General features: G+C 38.8%; 1 protein-coding gene, 1 non-coding gene and 1 pseudogene across 7 annotated transcripts in view; 1 reads left to right on the top strand and 2 right to left on the bottom strand.

Annotated features, from left to right (window-relative positions):
* The first annotated feature begins 3,652 nt into the window (after positions 1 to 3,652).
* NUSAP1 (nucleolar and spindle associated protein 1) overlaps positions 3,653 to 18,528 on the top strand; it is a 70,985-nt gene continuing 56,109 nt past the window's right edge. For all 6 annotated transcript variants that reach the window (XM_063089677.1, XM_063089676.1, XM_063089679.1 and 3 more), the window contains exons 1-2: positions 3,653 to 3,741; positions 5,381 to 5,470. The gene's annotated coding sequence lies outside the window, so the exon portion shown is untranslated. The remainder of the gene's footprint in view (positions 3,742 to 5,380; positions 5,471 to 18,528) is intronic.
* On the bottom strand, positions 6,493 to 7,008 carry LOC134371560 (large ribosomal subunit protein eL20-like; annotated as a pseudogene).
* On the bottom strand, positions 13,286 to 13,360 carry TRNAI-GAU (transfer RNA isoleucine (anticodon GAU)). Its single transcript has one exon. It is a non-coding gene; the product is annotated as a tRNA-Ile (tRNA).

Raw genomic sequence — 18,528 nt, 5'->3', positions numbered from 1 at the left:
ATTTTTAATGGGTACAGAGTTTCAGTTTTGCAAGATTAAAAGAATTCAGATGGTGATGGTTGCATAAAAATATGAATGTACTTAATGCCACATTATATGTATTTCTCCACAATTTAAAAAAGTAACATTTTTTTAAAAGGCAAATAACAATTAAAAAATGAGCAAGGGCTCTGAATAGACTGTTCTTCAAAGAAAATATAAAAATGGCCAATAAGCACATGAAAAGATGCCTCAACATCATTAGCCAATGCAAATTAAAACCATAATGAGATACCACTTCACATCCACTAGGATAGCCATAAAAAAAAAAAAAAAACACCCCACATAACACATAACAAGTGTTGGTGAACATGTGGAGAAATTGGAATTCTCATCCGTCGTTGGTGGAAATATGAAAAGGTGCAGCCAATTTAGAAAACAAGCTGGTAATTATTCAAATGGATAGAGTTGCCATATCCTAGAACTCCACTCCTAGGTATATACCAGAGAGAAATGGAAACATTCATCTACAATAAAAATGTGTGCAGGAATGTTCATAACAGCATTATAATAGTAAAAAAGTAGAAACAACCCAAATGTCCATTAAGTGATGAATGGATAAATAAAATGTAGTTTATCTATACAATGGAATGTTATCTGGCAATAAAAAGAAATGTACTGATACATGGTACAGCATGGATGAACCTTGAAAATATGCTAAGTGAAAGAAGTCAGTCACAAAGGACCACATATTGCATGATTCCATTTATATGAAATGTTCAGAACAGGCAAATTATAGGTACAGGAAGTATATTAGTGATTGTTTAGGGCTGGGGGAATGGTAGGTTGTGGGGTAACAGCTAAGGCATATAGAGTTTCTCTTTGGAGTAATGAAAATGTTCTAAAATGGGGCCGAGCCCGTGCGCACTTGGTAGAGAGCTGCGCTGGCAGCGTGGTGACGCTCCCGCCGCGGGCTCGGATCCTATATAGGACTGATGGGTGCACTCACTGGCTGAGTGCCGGTCACGAAAAAACGACAAAAAAAAAAAAAAAAAAGAAAATGTTCTAAAATGTATTGTGTTCATGGATGCATGACTGAGAATATACTGAAAGCCATTGAATTGTACATTTTAAATGGGTGAATTGTGTAGTATATGCATTATCTCAATAAAGCTATTTATTTATTTATTATTATTTTTTTTTTTTAAAGATGACCGGTAAGGGGATCTTAACCCTTGACTTGGTGTTGTCAGCACCACGCTCAGCCAGTGAGCGAACCGGCCATCTGTATATGGGATCCGAACCCAGGGCCTTGGTGTTATCAGCACCGCACTCTCCCGAGTGAGCCACGGGCCGGCCCCTCAATAAAGCTATTTACAATAAAACATTGGTGTCAGACTTAAGGAAAGCCTTCCATGCCATACCGCAGACTTCTCTGTCAGTGGTCTAGTCCTTTTCAACATTCAAAGATGAAGACATAAAAATGGTGTTTACTAATTTTTTTAGATAACATGAAGCTGGAAAAGCAGTTAATACAATCCCTCTGTGGAAGACTAGAGACTAAATTATCCTAATAATTTGTGTTCAATCAAAAATGGCTAACATTTATATGAAATTTACTGTATGCAAGGCACTGTTTCTGTGTGCTTCATATATGTTAGCTCTTAACCCTCACAACAACCTTCAGAGGCAAGTACAGTTTTTATCACTGTTTTGCAGGTGAGGAGATTAAGGCATAGAGAGGTGATTTTTTTTTTCAAGATCAAATTCACACAGCTAATTATCGATAAAGAGTTTGGGTTCAAACCCAGGAACTCTGATTGTATAGCCCATGCTCTTAATGATTTCACTCTCCAGCAATCTAGACTTACACATGTTTTATTAAATTTTTTCCTAATCTTTTTTGATGCTATTGTGAATGGAATTGTTTTCTTAATTTCATTTTGTTTGTTGCTAGTATATAGTGAAAATTATCAGTATCAAAATGGAGTTACTAATGTCAAACCCTAACAAAATGGGGCGGAGAGGCCGTGAAGAAGAGCCCCTCATACATATATGCCTATGACAGAATTATGCAAGGAATTCTTCAAAACCACAGTATTCCAGATAAGCTGCCCACACAAGGACACTTGCCTGACATGGCTGTCTTTACTGATGAACTAATAGTAGTTCTTGTAACCGCCCCTCTAACCTATAGTCTTTGTTTCAAAAAGCTTAGGTGGACTTCTTTATTTCTTTCAAAGCTTTCTCCAGCCCCAGCCTCTCTGGATGCTTCTGTGGTCTGCCATAACACCCGTTTCCCAGATTGCAATCTCGTGCTGTTCCCAAATAAACTCTTTGCTTTGGAGAGTTGGTCTCTCTGTCTCTCAAGGTTGACAACAGAAATACAATTGATTTTTGTATACTGATCTTGTATCCTGGGACCTTGCTAAACTTATTAGTTCTGGTACCTGCTGTTTTTGTGGATTCCTTATGATTTTCTACAGAGGATCATGTAATCTGCAAATAAAGGCAGTTTTATTTCTTCCAATCTGCATGCCTTTTGTTTTTTTTCCCTGGCTACCCCTACAGTACGATGTTCAATAGAGGTGGTGAGAGCCGGTGTCCATGTCTTGTTCCTGATCTTAAAGGAAAAGTATGGCCTTACCATTTAATATGATGTGAGTTATGGGTTTTTCCATAGATGCTCTACTCTATATCACCATAAGCTTCTGTAAAAATAAGATTCCTCGGCCTTATCGGAAGACTTAGGGAATTTGGTCTTGGGGAGGTGCAGCCTTAGGAGTCCGTATTTCTAAGAAGAGGCCCAGATGACAGCCGTTGTGGTGTTGTGGGAAGTACTGCGGGGCTGGCGGGTTAGCTCAGTTGGTTACAGCGTGGTGTTAATAAGAGCAAGGTCCACGGTTCGATCCCTATACCCACCAGCCGAAACCCCCGGCCCGGCAAAAAAAAAAAAAAAAAAAACCCACATTAAATGGGAAGCACTGTGGACCTACACCGCCTACCCAGGGGTCCCCTTGTCACAATCAAGAGGAGCCACCGCATTACCCTCCCTGCCTCTCCTGCAACCATCGCTTTATGAAAGGATCAGTCCTTGGGTGTAGGAAACAACAAAACTGCCTGTCATAACAGTTTGACATTCGGCAGAAGGGCCCTCAAAAAGTGACGAATCCTGCTCTTGTGCACTGACCAGAGCTGCAAACAGCACGCTCAGGCCCTTTAAGAGTCTAAAGGGGTCAAAGTTAGATACAAACTGGAACCATTAAATTGTTTGCTGAGGTGCTGGGTTACGTCCAATATTAAAAGCCCTCGGGCCTGACCTGAAAATAAAATTATTTTATTAGTACCATAGTTTAACCTAAAGGTGGCTTAAAACAGACATTCAGTCTAGCCAGCCTATCTCACCACGATGTGGCACTGGCGGAAACAATTTTACATTCGTAAGAAATGACTTACAAAAACATTTTCCGTATTACTTCAACCCCACGACCCAATCCGACAAAAGAAGAACGAAAGTCGGGGGAGAGCGCTATTGATTGACGTACATTCCAACCAACCTACGATGGAAGGAGAGCGCGCGCGAGCAGCCGGTGTCCAATCAATACTCATCGGGGGCGGGGCTTGTGAAAACGGCCTGCCGCGGGGTTGGAGGACTTGAGAAGGAGCGAAGATGGCGGAGTAAGGCGCCCTGCGGCCAACTGGCCTCTGGGCCGGGGGCGACGGGCCCCCGGGAGGCCGAGTGCATCTGTTGGACTGTGTGAGGTAAGCGGAGAAGGCCAGCGACTGGGGGACGAGCAGGCGGAGAGGAGGTGGCGCAGCCCAACCCGGCCGGGGACGGGAGCGCGCGGGAACTTGCCTGCAGCGGACCCGGGCCGTGGCCGTAGGGTTTTCCGTCCTCGGCGGTTTCAGGGCGGCCCGCATCCGCCGTCAGGATTAGTCGCACAGCCCACCCTCTCCTTGACCCGCCACTGTCCTTCCCAGTGCAGTGCCTTTGTGCTTTCGGCTCATTCCCTGGGGATTGCACCCACGCGGGGCTATATCTGGCAGGAGCTGCGTCGGCCGTCAGTTTATTTTTGAAGAATATCTTTGTGTTATTGATTTATTTATAGTTCTAGCCTCACTTCTTCGTGCCCACTCTTTTGCCCGAGGCTTCAGTATCAGTCGAGGCCTGTTGTGGCACTGAGTATTTTGGGTCCAGCCCGTTGACCTTGAGATCTGGTGTAACAGTTTCCCCCGGGATTTTCATCTGAGTATGAGTATCGTGGACATCCTGTTGCAACCTTTGCTATGTCCATTCGTTCCTACTCCCACCTCCCACACTTTTGTGATCTGAGTTAAGCAGCTTTGTCCCTGTACGTCCTGATAATGGCCTAATGGCGCATTAATTTCGTTTGACTCTAGATCTCGGTAGAATTAACCGAGATTGTGTTGGTTTCAGACCCAGAACTGAAGGAGTCAGAGTATAATATTAAGTTTATAGAGAGAAAATGAGAAATAGTTTTGGGAAATTTTAATGTAATTTTTGTAATGTGGTGGAGTTGCTGAGTATCAGTACTGTCGTTTGTATCGTTTGTATTCGGTTCTTGTTTAACTTTATGGGATTACCTCTTTTTGTAATTTTTTTTTTTCCCCTTTTTTCTTGGCGGCTGGCCGGTACAGGGATCGAATCCTAGACCTTGGTGTTAGCACCACGCCCTAGTCAACTGAACTAACCTGCCAGCCCCTCTTTTTATAATTTGGATTGTTACAATATCTTATTGGGGGTCTCAGTTAAATTCTGGGAAATGTTCCTGTTACTAGGTTTCTGAATTGGTGAACCTGTTTAAATGTGGTACATTGGTTGGGTCCAGTTGGAATGGACATACACATCAATGTTTTTGGCAGATTATATGCTCTTTGCTGGCCCGGGATTTAACAAAGCTGAAAATGCCAGGTAAAGAAGCACTTCTAAATGAGACCTTTTTTGTTGCTTTTGTAGTAGTAGTTTTTTCATCTCATCCAGGAGGAGAAAAAACGGGCCAGAGGAAAACAATGGAACATTCTTCCTCTCTACCTTACAGAGGGGGGTGGTCATCCACACTAAAGCAAGGGTTTTAAGTAGGGAACTATAAACTACTGGAAATTTTATGCACAATTATGTATACATTTTTATGGGAAGAAGAGGGCCCATAGTATCATCAGATTCTCTAAGACAGTGGTTTCGTGAAAGCTTGAGAACCACTGCTACAAGAGTTCTGACATCTTTTTAAAATTAATACCAGTGCAGGTAGAGAGTAACTGCTTTATGATTGTTCCGAGTTTGTGATAGTGATGCATTTTAGAATAGCTTGGTTTTGCACACTAATACATCTAGCACCAGTGAGGGGCTATATCCTGTCCTTAATGTTCTTTTTATTTTCAGGTTCTTTATTTCAGGAAGGACATTTTCCTTGACCTTTAGGTGCTTTTATCTTCATCTTGAAAACAAAATTCTGAACTCAGGACTTGGCAAGTAAGTACAAGTGGGCTAATTATTCCAAATACTGTTTTAGCAGCTTGAAAATAGCTAGATAGAAATAGAACAGTAAGCAATCAACTTCAACAGAAAATGGACATCAAAAATTACCAGATCTGGCTAGCCACCAAAAAAACCCCCCAAAAACTAGAAGTTACATTTAAGTGAAATCTTTTATATTTCAACAAAAGCAATGTATTAACTAAAAAAGAAAATTTGATCATTACTCAAACCAGTGATTTTTAATAGATAAAGAAAAAAGATAGATTTAATTAGTTTGAAGGAAATCAACTGATTAAAAAGGAAATGTTACTAGGCAGACTTTTATTGTGTATATTTAAAGTATACAATATAATGTTATGGGATACATGTATATAGTGTAATGGTTATTATAGTGAGGCAATTTAACTTCCATCATCTCACAGTTACCCATTTTTTCTTATTTTTGTGACAAGAGCAGCTAAAAAAATCTTCTCATTTAGCATGAATACCATATACAGTACAATTTTATTACCTATAGTCCTCTTGGTGTACATTAGATCTCTAGACTTGTTCATCCTACATATCTGCTCTGTATCCTCTAATTTACACCTCCTCTTTTCCTCTAACCCTAACCATTGTTTTGTTCTCTATCTCCGTAAAAAGTGTGTGGAAAGATCATATTATCTTTTGTGCGGGGAGGGGAGCAGCTGGCTGGTACAGGGATCTGAACCCTTGACCTTTCATTTTATTTTTTAATTCTATATTTCCACAAACTTTTTGAAGACTCTTGTATATACCAGTTTCTTTATTCATTTATCTGTCAGCAGACACTTAGGCTAGGCTGTGTCCCTATTTTGTTTATTGTGGATAATGCTGCAAGGAACATAGGAGTGCAGATATCTTTATGAGGTGGTTATTTCATTTCTTTTGGGTATATGCCCAGAAGAGGGATTGCTGGATCATATGGTAGTTCTATTTTTGTGTGTGTATGTGTTCCTGAGTTATTTGGGCAGACCCGAGGTGAGACGGCCCTGCACCTAGAAGAAGGTGTTGGGCCTCTTGGTGAAGCGTGGCGTATGCTGGCAGTGCAGAACCCGGTGGGGCAGCAAGAACTTAATCTTGGAGTCATGCAACTACTTGACCTCACTTGCTGGCTGTGATCTCCTCCACCTTCACGATCTGGATGGAGTTGGCCTGGGCACGGTGCTGGCGCCCAGGTGCCTTTGGTAGCACTGGGTGATAGCACCTGCGGTAGTCAGGTCCCAGTATTCGCAGTACATGTTGTGAGCACCACTGCGGGAGTCATAGCACAGCCAGATGGCAGTTCTTTACCCACATCGGAGACTTCTCGAACACCTATCCACAGTAGACAATTTCCCCTGAAGACTTCTTTATCTTCTTAAGCTGAGATGCAAAGTACAGGAGTGGGACTTAGCGACAACATGATTAAGCACAAAGATTTGCATGAGGTACAGGGGCAGTGTGTATCACTTGGGGGTGGGTAGGCAGCACCCTACCATCTTGTATTCTCACAATGTGCCTGAGGCCTTCATGGTGCTCCCTCCTCGCTGGCTGCCACCCACCAAAAGATGGTAATTCTATTTTTAATTTCTTTAAGAACCTCCATACTGTTTTCCATAATGGCTGTACCAATCTAATCCCCATCCACAGTGCACAAGAGTTCCCTTTTTGCCACAACTGGGCAAATTTTACAATGTAATCACTTAAGTTTTATAGACAGATATTGATATTTTAATCTTTAATTTCTAAAACTTTTCAGTAAACATCTAATATTCCTAGATATGTGCCAAGAACTGGTATCTTTCAATTTACCACAGAAGAAAAGTAGGTTCTGTTGTTCAAAGAGCAAGAGATGATGTAGCATATGTTTTCTTAACTCACAGTATCTATATCTGCAAAACAGGCTTCATACCTCCTGTATTAGTTTCCTAGGCCTACTGTAACAAAGTACCATATTCTGGGTAACTTAGAACAACAGAAATTTATTTTCTCACAGTTTTAGATGTCATATGTCCAAAATAAAGGCTTTGGCAGGGTCGTCCCTCTAAAGGCACTACTAGGGTAGTATCTGTTCCAGGCCTTCATTCTAGCTTCTAGCAGTTCCTTGGCTTGTGGCATCATTATTACAATCTTCACATGGAGTTCTCCCTGTATACGTATCTGTGTCCTAATTTTCCCCCTTTTATAAGGACACTAGTCATTGGATTAGGGGCCTACTCTGCTCCAGTGTGACCTCATCTTAACTAATTACATTTGTAATGACCCTATTTCCAAATAAGATCACCTTCTGAGGTACTAGGGCTTAGGACTTCAACATAAGAATTTTGGAAGTACACAGTTCAACCCTTAGTTGTAGACCTTGACTGTATTATATGAAAACCATTTATTGTACAGCTGCTTTAAAGGATTAAAACCTTGTATATCTCTTATGTAAGGTACTTAGAGTAGTCAGAATCATAGACATAGAAAGTAGATGGTGGGTGCCAGGGGCTGCACTGAGGGTAGAACAGGAAGTTATTGTTTAATGGGTAGAGGGATTCAGTTTGGGAAGATGAGTTCTGAAGATGGATGACGGTGGTGGTTGCACAATGTGAGTGTACTTAATACTACTGAACTGTACACTTAAAAAGAGTTAAGATAGCGGGGCTGGCCATTTAGCTTAGTTGGTTAGCACATGGTGCTGATAACACCAAAATCCACAGTTTGATCTCTGTACCAGCAAGCCGCCAAAAAAAAAAAAAAGAGTTAAGATAGTAGATTTTATGTTATGTATATTTTATCACAAAAAAATGTAAAAAGCAAACAAAAAAAAAAACCCTTGTGTGTATATGTATGTATGTGTGTATATATTATATGAAAGATATTTTTAAAAGTTCATGGAATGATTTATATTACTTTTGTTTGTTTTTAGTGGTTGGCTAGTAACAGCCTATTCCTTTGGAGCAGAGGAGGCTTTATTGCCTGGATTTATAACTTTAAATCCAGGTAGATAGTAACAGAAACTTGACATTGGTATAGCACAATATTGATAGCAATCTAAATATCTATCCATAGGGAGCTCATGGAAATAAATTTAGGTACGTCTGTGTTTACAAGGTAGCTTTAGATCTGATACAGAATGATTTCTAAGATACATTAAGGTAAAAAGCAAGGTGCAGAACAATGTGCGTTGGGACTTCAAAAAGTCCATGAAGGGCCGAGCCCATGGCTCACTTGGGAGGGTGCGGCGCTGGGAGTGCGGCGACACTCCCACCGCGGGTTCGGATCCTATATAGGAATGGCCGGTGCCGGTGCACTCACTGGCTGAGTGCCGGTCACGAGAAAGACAAAAAAAAAAAAAAAAAAAAAAGTCTATGAAAATTAATACTTTTGTAAGCAATGCTACCAGCCATTTAGTTCATCCCCAAAAACTGAGGGTCATGGGAATTTAACCGTGTCAACGTGGTCTTGTTTTGTTTTGTTTTTTAATGGCTGGCCAGTACAGGGATCAAATCCTGGACATTGGTGTTATCAGCACTAAGGTCTAACCAATTGAGTTAACTGTCCAGCCCCTTTCTTTTTCACGGCAGCTGGCCAGTATGGAGATCCAAACCCAAGACCCTGGTGTTACCAGAACTATGCTCTCCCAAGTGAGCTAACTAGCGAGCCCTTTTTTACATTAATTGAAGAAAAATGGGTGCCCTTTAAAGATTTTTTAGGATTAGGAAAGAAAAAGAAGTCGGAAGGAGCCAAATCAGGACTGTGAGGTAGACGTTCAATGCTTTCCCATTGAAACTCTCACAAAGTTATCCTTGTTTGATGAGAGGAATGAACAGGAGCATTGTCATGATGGAGAAGGACTCGCCAGTGAAGCTTTCTCTGGGCATTTTTCTGTGAAAGCTTTGGCTAACTTTCTCCAAACACTCTCATAATGAGCAGATGTTATCATTCTTTGGCTCTCCAGAAAGTCCACAAGCAAAGTGCCTTGATCATACCAAAAAACTGTTGCCATGACGTTTGCTTTTTGCTTTTGCTTTGACTGGACCACTGCCACCTCTTGGTAGCAGTGCCTTTGAGTGTGCATTGTCTTCAGGATCGTACTGGTAAAGCCATGTTCTATCTCCTGTTACAATTCTTTGAAGAAGTGTTTCAGAATCTTGATCCCACTTTTTAAAAATTTGCATTGAAAGCTCTGCTCTTGTCTGTAGCTGATCTGAGTGCAACAGTTTTGGCACCTATTGAGCAGAAAGTTGATTCATCTGTAATTTTTAAGTCAGAATTGTATAACCCGAACCAGTTGAGATGTTTATGGTGTTGGCTATTGCTTCTGCTGTTAATTATTGGTCCTCTTCAGTTAGGGCAAAACAAGATTAATTTTTTCCTAGCACATTGATGTGGATGGTCTGCTGCTGCAGGCTTCATCTTCAACATTGTCTCATCCCCTTCTTAAAAGGAATTACCCATTTGTGTTTTTGTTTTGCAGCTGGGCTGTTTTGGGATCCAAACTTGTGACCTTGGGTGTCACAAGGCTGTGCTCTAACCACCTGAACTAACTGGCTGGCCAATGAGTTATCCATTTGTAAACTGCTGATTTCTTTGGGGCATTGTCCCCATAAGCTTTTTGTAAAGAATCAATGATTTCATCATTCTTCTACTCAAGCTTCACCATCAATTTGATGTTTGTTCTTGCTTCAAGTTTAGCAGATTTCATGTTGCTCTGATAGGGGCTCTTTTTAATCTGATGTCTTATTCTACTCAGTGCCTCAAACTAGATCCTGTTCAGACATGTTTTTATAGCAAGTTAGTACAAGTTTATTTTGGTGCAAAAAAATTTTTGCAGTCCACACAAAGTTTTTTCATAAGACATATTTTCCACGAACTTTTTGAAGATCCCCTCTTATATAGTGTGCTTTCATTTGTGGGGGGAATATATGTCTATTCATACAGATGTTATATAGCCATAGACTGTCTCTAAAAGGACAGGCAAGAAACACTGTATACACTATTTTTCCTTTTCATATTATGTATTCTGACACTGATTGGTGTACTGCAATACAATTCTGACACTAACCACCTGAGTTAGCATAAACCTCACAAGTCAAAGGACATGTCCTCAACAAAACTGTCTTTACTTCAGATGCCGCTGCACTTTGGAGAACTCCCCAACCCCAGGCCACCTACGCTTCTTACCAACTGGCTACAAATTTGGGGATTCCCATGGCCCTCTTAGAACCAACTTTTGATTTCATTGATTTTCTCTTATTTTTCTGTTCTCTAATGTATTTATATTTGCTCTAATACTTATTTTTTCCTTCTTCTTATAGCTTTAGGTTTAATTTTTTTCTAGTTCCTTCAGGTGTAAAGTTAGGTTGTTGATTTGAGGTCTTTTTTAATTTAAGCATTTAAAGCTGTAAATGTACCTCCTAGCACTGCTTTCAGTGAATCCTATAAATTTTTGGTATGTTGTGTCTTTTGTCTCAAGACATTTTCTAATTTCCCTTCTGATTTCTTTTTTGACCCCACTGGTTGTTTTAGGAGTGAGTTGTTTAATTTCACCGGCTCATTTACTCCAAATTCCAAGGATTTAGTGTCTCTCTCCCAGGGACAAAGGAGAGTCACATTCTTTATTATACAACAATCACATAGATTAATCCTGATTCATTGTTGGAGGAGATTATAAAATGGCTTCAATACCAGGAGGCAACAGTCACTTTGGACTGTCTTGGAGGCTGACTAGAACACAGTCATTGACTCACAAGCTGGCTAGCCTAACTGCTACATTGAAAATTCCTGTTCTCCCTTTCCCAAGAAGTCAGATTTTCTGGTACAAAGTTACTTTGTATAATCAACAGCACTGAGTAAGTGACTTTAGAGACCCAAAAGTGCCTAGCGAGGCACCAACTTTACAGGGAATTTATTTGTAAGTTTTGTGCATCAGAGTGTACAATTCTAGTTACCGTACCTAAATCTACAAACTGTCTATTTAAAATTTTAACTCATGTTGGCTAGGTGTATTTAAAAGCCCTGCTACTCATTTATTCAACAAAATTTTATCAAATGCATATTACCATGGGTCACATGCAATGCAATCTAGGTGCTTGTGGTTCATCAGTGAAGAAAACAGGCCTCTTCCCGTAGAGTTTACATTCTGGACAAGACAGTAAATGAGAAACATAAAAAGAACCTTATATAGCAGGTTACATAGTGTTATTTGCTATGGATAAAAGGAAATGTAGAGCAAAGTAAAGGGCAATGGTGGGAGAGTATCTGTGGATAGGAAGGGGAGAGGATATAATCTTACATAGGAGCCCAAGGTAGGTCTCATTGAGGAAATGACATTTGAGTAAAGACTTGCAGGAGAGAGAGTTAGTTATGCAGATACCTAAGCAAAGAGTCTTCCCAACATGGGAACTGCCAGTACAAAGGCTATAAGGTAGGAGCATACCTGACATTCCAGAAAGAGCAAGGAATCCAGTGTGGTGGGAGCCGATGAAGGAGGGGGAGAAAGAGTTGGGGTTAGAAGAGGTAAGTAGGGAGGTGCAAATCTTATGGGGAATTGTAAGTCTTGAACTTTGGGTTTTTTCTAAGCTACTATTCATTCAGCCATTCTTTGCAATTATTACATACATACATATCTGTATGTTTTTAGAGTGTACAGATTTTTGAGTAACTATGTCTGAGATGTGAAATTGGGCATTTTGAAGAGAATACAATCTTATGGTTTTCTAGCATTATTGCCTGATATTAAGGTACAGATTGTTTGAGGGAAAAGGTTTATATATGATGAAGGTGTGCAGTTTTATTAGTTGGTATTGCTAAAGGAATTTGTTTTTAAAAGAATGTAGACAGTTTTCTTATTAAGAAAAGATACAGGGACAGCCAGTTAGTTCCGTTGGTTAGAGTGTGGTGCTCATAACAACAAGGTCCAAGGTTCCATCCCTGTACCAGACAATTGCCCCCCGCCCCATCAAAAGCTCTTATTAAAGGCTTCTTTGCTGCTTATTTGGTTTGTACAGAGTTCTTTCACCATATTTACTTCTGGAAAAAACTAGCTGGTATCTTCTTTCCCTTTCAACATTACTGCCAATTATCTTGCCATTAGAATTGAATTGCAGAACAGCCCGATGACTGGTGTAGGCTTTGAATTAGCCTGAGTAAGCTTCTATAGTGAAAAAGCCCTGCTGACCATAGGGTCTGAAGGCCTGTCTGTGGATCTTTACTTTTTCTTCTTACTTCCATTGCTGCTTTTGCAGCAAATATAAGTTTTGCAGTTCTCTTCCTCCTGATTTCATTCTGAATTAATCTACATTTGTCTTTCCTACACTTTGAACCAGAACCCTGTCTTCTTTTTTACATATGTGATAGACTAAAAACAGTGGGCTAGGAAGACTAGTTAGCCAATCGCTACTCGCCATTTTTATAAACTGAAATCATTTAAGCTTTTGATATGCACCTGTGATTTATTGTAAAACATACATAACAAAATTTACCCTTGTAACCATTTTTAAGTGTACAGTTTATTGGCATTAGTATATTCCACACTGTTGTACAACCATTACCACTATCGCCAGAATTTTTTCTTTATCCCATATAGAAATTCTGTACCCATTAATCAATAACTTCCCAATTCCCCTCTCCAAAGCCCTTGGTAACCTCTATTCTGCTTTCTGTCTCTATGAATTTGCCTATTCTAGATATCTCACATAAGTGAAATTATACAATATTTGTCCTTTTATGTCTGACTTAACAGACACATAAACAGAAAACTTACATTTAGCAACAATGAACTGGGTTTATTCAGTTGTTTTTACTTATTTTTTTTTTGGCAGTTGGCCAGTAAGGGGATCCGAACCCTTGACCTTGGTGTTATCAACCCCACACTCTAACCAACTGAGCTAACTGGCCAGCCCCAGTTGTTTTTACATTCTTTTTTTTTTTTTTTTTTTTTTTTAAAGATGACCGGTAAGGGGATCTTAACCCTTGACTTGGTGTTGTCAGCACCACACTCAGCCAGTGAGCGAACCGGCCATCCGTATATGGGATCCGAACCCGGGGCCTTGGTGTTATCAGCACCGCACTCTCCCGAGTGAGCCACGAGCCGGCCCTGTTTTTACATTCTCACATTTGGTGATCATGGTACAGTATATATTGTTTTACTTATGGTGATATTTTACAAAATTTTTATTCATTGTTCATTTTATGTATTGAAGGTAATTCAGAGTGAGATGATACATATGCTTTTGAGTATTATATATTTAGGCATCAAATTTGGAGAACATTATTTTAAACACAAATGTTTTACATAGAATCATTTTATGGCTTCAAAAAGCTTGGAGTACATTGCATTTGCATAAGAAAATTGACATATCTCATTTTATATAATAGAAGTTTTTATATAAATCTAGCTTTTTGTTTCATGCTTATATATTTTTTCTGGCTACTACTGCTTTTTTGATGACAATACTGAATTTGGTGTTGTGGTTAGACATTTTCTTTTAGACAATGTGTAATCAATCCCAAATATTTTTTCTTTATGTGTGTTTTAAATATTGTTTTTAAAACTAAGCTTATGCAGAAGTACTTGTGCTAATCTTCCTATTTTTAAATTTATTTTTTATTTCCAGGTATCTCTCTGTTATCTCCTAGACTGGGTAGTCCTGTTTTTTTATCTAGCCACTTTCCCTATTCTTGAAATTGGATATCTCTTCTCTACACATTACCTCCATGATTTGGAATGGAAACAGCTGCTTGCTTTTTTTTTCCCACCTCTCAGATTCAACACAGAGAAGCCCTTAGGATGCAGTTATCCTGCTGATTTCTCCAGGAAGAAAGAAGGAACTGACATGAGTCTTCTGCTGTTTGCTTAATTATAAAGAAATTATTAAGCCTGCAAGCTGAAGGCTGATTTTTCATTTGAAACAGGAGTGGTGGTATTTGTGAATTCTTTACCTTTTGTTCCAAACAAGAAGACTGAATAAACAGCAAGAATGATGACTTCAGGGTTTTTTAATATGTCTTCCAGTTTCAGCCACTATCATGCTAAGCACAGTTGAGACTGCAGCTGTAAATTCCAAATATGTATTCTAATTTGAAATGAAAGAGATCTTAAAAAGTTATATAGATGTATATATCTAAATCCTGGTTCATCCTGTGACATAGATTTACTGGATAAGAAGAAAGATCCAAATTTGCAATTAAACATTTGATGTGATAAAGAAGCATAAAGACAAGATATCAAGGTTAATTTCATATCCAAATAAACCATCCCAGTCTCCATACAAATACATATTTTTGGATGAAAAGAGGGATTTTTCTCCTAAAGAAGGAAGCTGTCTTTGACTTCTTAGAAGTCTTTGGACATTTAATATTTTTAATGTTTTTCATTCTTCTAAGAAAGTACCATATTGTGCAACCACTAACCCTATTAACACATGCTTGGGTCTACTGAAAAGATGGTAAAAGAAAACAGAATGGTTTTGAGTTCAGTGATGGAACCCTATTCACCTCCCTAGGATGAGATGCTAATACTTCATCCTTTTTTTGTGGAGTCCAATATAGTACTTGAGACCTTATTTTCCATGTTGCTAAGACTGGAAGAAAAGTAACATAAGCAGTTTTTCGGTTCAGAAGACATGATGGACCCTACAGTATGGCATGCCTTCAACTTTGGACACAGAGGAGTGGGGGAGCTGAGAAAAGTTTTCATATAACTCCTTTCTCCTAAGAAAAAGAAGCAAAAATGCCTAATGCAGCTCCACCTGACTTAATGGTGTTTTACATTATACAGCTCCATTTTTTGTAAAAACATAAATATTTTCTTTCAACCCAAGATAGGTACTTGGATGTTTGATTTATTATTCTAGGTGATAGGTGTAATGTTAGAGTGAAAAGGCTGGAACTCAGGTAACTTTCCCCAGTTGGAACTGAACTTTCTCATCAGAAGATAGGCCTCAGAAACAATATTCCCAAACTTGTAGTTGAGTCATTGTAGATTTAGAAGAAATCCAGGGTCTGGTGGGGGAGAGGGGGGGAACTGAAACAAGAAAAATAGTTCCAATAAGAAATCTGGATTTTCCTTTTTTCCCTTAACAGTTATACGTATGATGAACAGACTTTAGTGGAAAGCTGTCCTTGCTTCCAAATCAACAGAGGACCATTATATATATTGTCAGGTCTTTACATAAGAATAGTGAAACCTTTATGATTCTTTGTAAGTAGAGAAAGAATTTAAAACTTCAGTTAAATTAAAAAGAGATAGTGTTAGGTCATCTCTTATGTTTTCTGGAATGTTTGCTCAGGGCCATGTATGCTGTGATGCTGGGAACTTAGGGCAGATTTACCAAAATGGGAGAGTGATAGAAATGGGCAAAAATGGGAAATGTTGAGCACTCTGATGATTAGTGAGATTAGTCAACCAATTTGAATTGGGATAACAAAGCTTTTTGGTAATTACATAGTGTAGATAAAATAAAATTTATTTTAATTGATGTCAGTTACTGGGTGGTAAAGCATAGTAGAATAACTTTGGTTAAAGGTAACTTAAAATTTTCCCTAAGTAACCTTCCAGCCACTTTCTGATGTTTTCCTTTAGTATTTTGGAATTTTTAAAGACAGAATGGTGCCTACATACATGAGTCCCACTGGTACATTGAGAATATCATATCATGGAGAATTTGTACTTTCCACTTGTCTGTTATCCATCTTTCCCATGTCTTTTTGGCAACTTTTTGTGGGGGATCATTTGGTAGGGGATATGACCTGTACTGTCATCACCAGTGAAACCAGCTCTGGCCCTCTCGTTTGAACAGGTATCAGCTTCTCCAGATGCTTTGTTTTCAGTTCACAGTTCAGAGAACCAGTGTTTAGTGCTCTCTTTCAAATTGTTTCTGCCTCTTCCATGGTTGACACAAATGGCATTTAACAAAATGGGTATATTCTAGTTGTAGTTGCCCAGTGTTTACTTAGTACACCGACATTTTTTTCTTGTCTATTTTGGTCCTCTTCTTACTGGCAAAAGCTGTAATTTTAGGCAGGGCTGTGGTTTGATCTGAAGCTATGCCTTCTTTCCTTTCCTTTGCTCATCCGTGTTAGCTGGCAGTTTTTGGACAAGTTAAACAAAAATGGGATATGTGCAATAGAAATATATATATATATGTATATTTTAATACTTGTGGACAAATGTTACAAGTTGTTTAAGAACAACAAAATCACCAATGTCTTCCATTTTGAGATGTGTATAGTTTTGTAAGCATTAGTGCTTGGTAGCATATTGTAGTGCCATGTTAGGGGTTAGTGCATGAGCCTAGTAATAATTTTAAACTGCAGGATGAATTATTGATAATAACAAATAGTGTAAAAAGAGTGGAAAATGTAGACCTTTTCTTTTTTCATAAGTATCTGAATCTGATATTCTCTCTGGGGAAAGGAGATTAAGGCCCAGAAGACTCATTCATGAATTGAAACGTGAGGTCATAATTTGAGATGTTTTGTTTGAGGATTTTTAAGTTTTCCATGAGGTGGCTGGAAACCAGCTGCCTTTGTGTCAAATTATTAGGAGGCCCCTATGGTTTGCTTTCTTCATTTGAAGTAATCTTGTTCTTATAGTGTCTTCACATTATATGTCTTTTGTGTTCATTATTCTCCCATTCTTTTTGTGTCAGGTTATTTTATATTTTGCATGTCTTACTGAGATGCTATGTTAATTGCTTCAGTGAGTGCTTTTCTAATCTGCAGATCTTTTACATTTCCTGTCTGCAGCATGCTGTGTGTTAACAGAAAAACACTGTCAGTAGTTCAGAGTGTCCTAGGTTATTTGTTATGGGCTCTTCCTATTTCCAAATCTTCTGAATTGTGCATTGATAGGATTCCAGTCCTTTTCATGAGAATTGGAAATGTAGCTAGAAGGAGCCTACCTAGGTTGTTATGTAACAAGTGAACTCTTTCCCTTTGTTATAATAAGCTTTGGACAGCTTTCTTCTTTTTACTTTCCTTGTGGAAATAAAACAGTTGTTTTGTTCTGAAAGCATAAGGTAGCTTTCTGTAGAAAAGGAATTTCTGCCTCTAAAAGCTGCCTTGAGAATTTGGAAGTGGCAGTTTTCTGAGGTGATTTTAAAATCTCAGTATTAGAGCCCAGGATTTGTTGACACAGAATCTATAGTTAGTAAGAGAGGAAAGGCAAAACTATTTGATTTGTTCTGTCTTGTACACAAGCAAGTTAGAACAAGTAGACTCTGGCAGATCTCCAGGGACCCAGGTTTAGATTCTCATGAAAGTAGTTGTACTCTTGCTCAAGTAGTTTAGTGCCTGGGAAAATCCATTTCTGAAAAGCATTTAAAAAAATTTTTTTAAATACCTCTGAAAAGGTAGTGAATGCAAAACAGCACAGTATATAGGGAAGGATATTTACTGTTGCCAAAAAAAAAAAAAAAAAGCCATAAAATGAATTAGTAATTTCCAAGAGGTAGAATTTTAGTAGCAATAACTGTTTTGCATGTATAGTAAATAGCATTAGCTAGGTTGTACAGTAGAATAGGTGGTTACTACTAAAGTTTGTGGGGCTCTGCGATCAACAGTTGCACAGAAGGAAAAAGATGTTCTAAGTAAAGAGCATATAAAAGATACCTTTAAAACTGTGAATCTATATGAATGTCGTGTGAAAAATACCAACTTTTGTGTAATTTAAAGGTTAGACTTTGTTTCCTAAACCAGAGGGTTAGAGCCATTGAAGTGAAACCTTTCTAGTGCTTAACCTGGAAACAAATATACTCTTCATAGCCCCTCTGAAGCCATCATGTATGTGGGGTTTTTGCTTAAGATATTCCTTTAAGCAACAGGCATTGAGTAGAATGGAGTACTTTTCTGCTTTGTCACCTCATCTTTCTCCATTTGTTTTCTGGGTACATTTTTAAAAAGGAAGAAGAACGTTTGTTGTGTGTGCATTTGGGGTTAAAAAAACCCGAGAACTTGGCTAGCTAGCTTTTCCTCATGCATAGCATTGGAGAATTAGGACTTAAAGGTGAAAAGCAAAAGGATTTAAGGGAATATGACTATGTTGGTTGGGTTTTTTGGGGGTG

Source organism: Cynocephalus volans, chromosome 3, assembly GCF_027409185.1.
Source record: "Cynocephalus volans isolate mCynVol1 chromosome 3, mCynVol1.pri, whole genome shotgun sequence".
Taxonomy (NCBI): Eukaryota; Metazoa; Chordata; class Mammalia; order Dermoptera; family Cynocephalidae; genus Cynocephalus; species Cynocephalus volans.
The sequence above is the reverse complement of the archived record's forward strand: the minus strand, read 5'-3'. Positions and strand labels throughout refer to the sequence as shown.